This window comes from Chrysemys picta, chromosome 6 (genome assembly GCF_011386835.1).
Source record: "Chrysemys picta bellii isolate R12L10 chromosome 6, ASM1138683v2, whole genome shotgun sequence".
NCBI lineage: Eukaryota > Metazoa > Chordata > Testudines > Emydidae > Chrysemys > Chrysemys picta.
The window spans coordinates 78,240,001-78,246,000 of NC_088796.1; positions in this window are offsets into that span (position 1 = coordinate 78,240,001).

The window sequence follows — 6,000 nt, forward strand, 5'->3', positions numbered from 1 at the left end:
AATGATGAAAATAGCAGCTTACTTTATAGTCATATTTTGTAATGTATTATTTATACAATCTATTCTGTTTTCCACAAATTAAAATGTATAGATCCTATATCTAGTATAGGCAATAATGTAGAAACTTCAATCCAAACCCTTATTCTGCAATGATTTTTCTATAACACAGGAGATCTTTGATAGTTTTTAATATCGTTTAAGGAGAGGGTGGGGAGGGGAGCCTGCTTTTTATTGTTGTTGTCGCTGCTGTTTTATAATAGGAATTCAAGCTCCCAAAAGAAACAAGATATGTCAAGCAGTGCTTATAACATATCCTCTTAAAAATACTGGGAATGATTATTTCAGCAAGTTTTAGTTTTCAGCAGCAACATATGTAGTGACAGCTGTGCATGAGTGTTTTGAGACCAGGGGTACATGTGAAATGTAGGAGAAAAGAAAATTTCCTCATTCAAAATTGTGCTGAGATTTAAAAAGATAAAAGGCAATTTACCACATCAAGTTAGAGCAGGAGATCTCTATTTCAAATATTCTTAGCAAATTAGTAATGAATAATATATGAAAAATATTCCCAATACTATCCTGCATGCAAATTTTGAGTGACCTGTCTGCTCCTGACTCTCTCATAGAAATAGCATAATGTACAATTTACTGAGCCATAACTAAACCATTTCCTTCTCCAGATTTTCTATTTACAATTAGCTATATATTTATTAGTTTGGTGTCTATATATTATCAACTGAAATGCATGATCACCGCCTGAAAATCAAATATGAAATTTAATCTTCAGGTTCTGCTGCTGGTGCTCATAAACCACTCAAGCGTCACTCCAACACTCTGTGGCAGCAGCAGAACCCTTGATTCAATTATAGGCTACAGTCAATGGGGATCATGTTTTAATCTGTGTACAAACAAAAGGATAAAATTGAAACATCTCGTTTATCCATTCTTAGGATGCTGCTTTATTACAATCTGATATTAGGAAGTATTACAAAAATGGCCTGCTTTTCAGAAAATGGGTGAAATGAAAGTATGCCTGCTGTGTTCCTATTACATACAAATAGGCACAAATACTTCTCTGCCTGTGTTTCACTTACGCACACCTCAGCTATTTATGCCCATAAAGGTCTGATCCTGTGAGGGACTGAGATCACCAGTAAATCACATTGACTTCATTGGGAGTGGAAAATGCTCAGCATCACATGGGATTAGGCTGTTAGTCCTAAATATGGCCTGATCATCCAAATATTGCAGGAGTAAAAAGCATTACTCATGTGAGTATTTCCATTAATGTTACACAGAATCAGCTCTATGTCTGTCAGAGTGTCTCCAAGGTTCAGAGTAAGGTCTTTTTCTATTACAGATCAATTTTTCCCCAGCTTTTTCTTTTTTGGGGCAGGTGTTACCTTTTTCTCTCCTTCTGTAGTATAGTCCCTTCATTGGGCCTAATTTTATTTTAATTGTTTAGAACATTTAATTAATTTGTACATCACTAAGAAATATGGTGATTGAAGATATATAAACAAAAAATAAAATAAAAACAGGACTTCTCCTCAGCTGTTTACAAGCCTAAGCAAAAAGAGCCTATTGGAGAACATGCTGAGAAAATGGACTTTTTTTGTTGTTAAACTATCCTGCAATACAAGGTCAAGCAAATTGAAATTGAAATTTTTTGCTGTGTGGTAAAACCCTTGGAAGTGAGACAGAAGGCCTAGAACACTATCTGGGGTTATCTAGGGTTACCATACGTCCTCTTTTTCCTGGACATGTCCGGCTTTTCGGCACTCAAACCCCCGTCCGGGGGGAATTGCCAAAAAGCTGAACATGTCTGGGAAAATGGCGGCTCTGCTCCTCCCCTGACTCTTCGGCTCTGTTTAAGAGCCGAGCTGCCCGAGTGCTATGGGCTTCAGGCAGCCCCCTTGCCTCTGGACCCTGCGCCCCCAGCCGGGCACTTCCCCTCCCGGGCTCTGGCGGCGCAGGGTCCAGAGGCACGGGGGCTGCCCGAAGCCGGTAGCGCTGGGGCAGCTCGGCTCTTAAACAGAGCCGAAGAGTCAGGGGAGGAGCAGAGCCGCGGCGGCGGCTCTGCTCCTCCCCGACTCTGTTTAAGAGCCGGGCATGGAGGCTGCCCGAAGCCGGTAGCGCTCGGGCAGTCCGGCTCTTAAACGGAGTCGGGCTGCCCGAGCGCTACCGGCTTCGGGCAGCCCCCATGCCTCCGGACCCTGCGCCGCCGGAGCCCGGGAGGGGAAGTGCCCGGCTGGGGGCGCAGGGTCTGGAGGCAAGGGGGCTGCCCGAAGCCCAAGTGCTACCGGCTTCACGGTTTGCCGGGCAGCTTCCCCTCCCGGGCTCCAGCTGCGCTGCGCAAGCGCCAGCCGGGGGCGCAGGATCTGGGGGCTGCCCGGCAAACCGTGAAGCCGGTAGCACTCGGGCAGCCCTTTCCCTATGGCTGGGAGTGGGAGGGAGGAGGGGGCAGAGTTAGGGCGGGGAAGGGGTGGAGTTGGGGTGGGCTGGGGGTGGGGAAATGGACGGGGCCAGGGCCCGTGGAGGGTCCTCTTTTTTTATTTAATAGATATGGTAACCCTAGGGTTATCCCTCACAGAATTTTCTTGAGCTGCTCCCCTCAGAGGGAGATAGAAGAGGCATAGGGGAGGTAGCCACCAATCACTGGAGATTCACAATTAAAGAAAGAGGTATCATCATGAGTAGGTGGCCCCTGTATGGCAATGACTGCCTCACCATCAGCAGCAAGACTGCCTTAGGAGTTGCGCTGCCATTGGCTCTGCCCTTTTACTAGCACAAACTTCCCCTCCTTAAGGCCCTGATTCAGGAAAACACTTAAACCCATGCTTGACTTTAAGGCTGGATTTAAGTGCTTTCCTGAATTGGGGCCTAACAGAGGTACTGATATTTCTAGGAGCAATAAAAACTCCTGCTCAGATAACTGCTGTGATGTGGCACCGCCTTCAGCTCCTCATCCCAAATTGCAAAGCTCCAAACTCACAGCCTCACAGAAAAGGGCATTCCGCAGTTCTCGGGGGGTAGGGGGGGCATGCAGTAGAGTCACTGCTCCCCTCACTTCTATGCCCTCCAACCTATTTCAGCAAGCTTCTGCTTCTGTCCACTTGAGTTAGTGGAGGGCAGCACATTGACATATAATGCTGGGCTTTTCCTGTCAAAAGAATTTGGCTCATTTCATTGCACCGGCGAAAAGTACATTTTTATAGTTGAGCCTCATTTTTTATATGTAGGTTCATTGTGTCAAATGATGCAACATAATTTGGCATAACTGTAGCATAATGAAAATTAAAACAATCTCTTTTGGGAAGGAGGGCAAGGTGGCTTGGCAGTGAGTAGGAGCAAATAACAGCTCATTCAATACCTATATAATCTATAAACCACTGGTGACCCATTTGTCAACCACCGGAATCATTTTAGCATACCTCAATAAAAACTGTATTACTTCGATATCTAATGTGATTAAGGTTCTATGCTTGTGCTCTATTAAATCTCTGTGACTCCTTGTCATTTCCTTTGAATAGCAGTTATAAAAAAAGTAAAGTTAAATAGAGTAATTTAAAATATACTGGAATGAATTTTCATAGAAGAAATAGAGTATGTCTCATGAATAACAATATTTCATTTGAGAACATGACCTACACAAGTGTCATTGGCACTGCAGCACTTATGGTTCTCTCAAGTCATATATTTTCATACGCCAGCAGAGAAACAATCTATCTTAACTGAATGTATAGGGGTGTGAGAAAAGAAAGGGTTGTTTCCCACTGAGTTCTTTAAAATCCTTTTGAGGGTGAGGATTGCGTGGTTGCAACGAAAAGTCAGCATTCGTCAACAGGCATCACTCAGTTACCACAGTTATTTCCTATAAAGCTATGGTATGTCAGATGCCACTCTGTGATAATTGTTGGCAACCAATGTAATTTTGGCATTAATGAACGTGAGAGATGAATAGCATCAACTCAAAGCAAGCCAGGTATCATATAGTGTGGGCAAGCTCCATGCGAGTTTTCTCACACAGCTCGGCCAATACAGCTCAGTCCTGGCCAGCAGGAGGTCTGCTGTTCATGCCTCTCATGAGGAGAGGCTGTCAATTTTGTCAAACCGTACAGAGGATTTTATAATGAGATGGCTCTTAGAGGACAAGGATGAGAAGTCACCAAGTATGTTTCCATGCTTAACATAAACATGAACAGAAATTCATCTAATGTTCATTGGCTGCTCCGAACAGGATTCTCTCCGGTCTGATAGGGATCAACAAATTAGGAGATTCAAAAAGATGTCATGCAGCGAGATAGATACTGATCAGTCCATATATTGCAGAAATGTACCGTGATATGGCAGTGTACTATACAGCAGGTTCCATTAATTAATTTACTTACTCTCTAAATTATCAGGCAGTGACTTACATGTTATTTTAAAAATAAACACATTGAAAAGATTATTATGTAGGTTACAAAGTCAAGCACTTGAAAGTTAGGAAATGCCAGATTTAGGGTTGCCATGCAACCTTAATTCTGCATCCTGGTGTATCCATTGTGCGCAATGGTTGTGCTGTGGAAAAAAATGGTATGTGGACCATGTAATTAAAAACTGTATCATAATGCATTGGTACAGGAGGAACAGGACTAGAAGGGCTAGGAGCCGGAGGAAAAGAGGGGGAGACAGAAGGTCTGTAATGACTAGACCACGCTCCCCTTCAGAACCTGGAATTGAACCCCAGATTCCTGACCCTCAACATTCTTCAGTCCTCTAACAAATAGCTATGAAACTGGCAAAATATATGTCCCACCTCCTCTCATGGCTTGTCCAAATAGAGATAACAACCTATTACTGCTACTCCATCACTCAAGTGCAGAGGACCTAGAGGTCACAACCATGCTGATAAGCCATGTAGGGAGCAATAGATTGGAATTTCTAGTGGGTTTTTTTTCAGTTTGCTTTTTAAAAAGCTGAGGAAAGTACATACAAAAATCCTATGTTAAAAGAATATGAAGGTTGCAAAGTCAAATACTCAAAATAATTGCCAGAATTAAGTCTGCCTCATTTATTGAAGGATTTGAAAATGATTACCTATTGCAGATACTGGGGTAGGTAGGCCTAGGCCTGCCCAAAACTAAAGGCCCACCCCTCACAACTGAGGGGGTGGAATCACAGAGCCCAGATAGCAAATGATTACAGGGGACAAAAAATGAAAAATACAGGGATGGGAGTGAGGTCACAGAGCCTAAATGAGGGACCCAGAGAGGGACACTAAGCAGAGAACTCCAGACAGCACTTCTACTGAGAGGAAGGAATTCTATCCAGAGACATGAGTCAATAAGGGAAAAGCAGTAGGACCCACAGTCACGAGCAACCCCACCATTGAGCTTCCTCCTTTTGGTCTGGTGGATGGCCATTTTGGTCAGTGTCAAGAGGAGGTCTCATGACTTTGTGGGGTCACAGATGGCATATGCAAATGATAGATGACAGCAGATCCCACCACTTGGTGTCTGGGTGGGACATGAGGGTGAGGAAGTGGATGTTGTAGAGCACAAACACAGAGATGTTTGCGTGGTGCAGGTTGGAGGCAGACCAGCTGTATGGCATTCAGCCTACTCTGGTGGTGCATCAAGGCAGCCAGGGATTAAAAGGTAAGCTCTTAAGGGTGAGGGGTGGGCGGGAAGCACCCTCCTACAGGGTGCAGTTGAGATATGCAAAAGAAGCAGAGGGCAAGGCTGTCCTCACCTCTTAGAGCATGGTGGCCAGTCATGTGTTGGGGCAAGCGCCATTCAATTCCTCCAACTGTAATCCGACTGATTCTGGTAACACCAGCCATGACCAACCTCCAGTACACGAAGAAGAACTCTGGCACTTGCACACAAATGTGTGGGTTATGCATAAGGACCTGAGAAAATCATGTTTTGTTTGATTTTTAATTCATGGAAGTGTCATGGGTAAGCGTTTGAATTTCACAACACTGACCCCCCTGCCCGCCAAATTGCTTGTTTT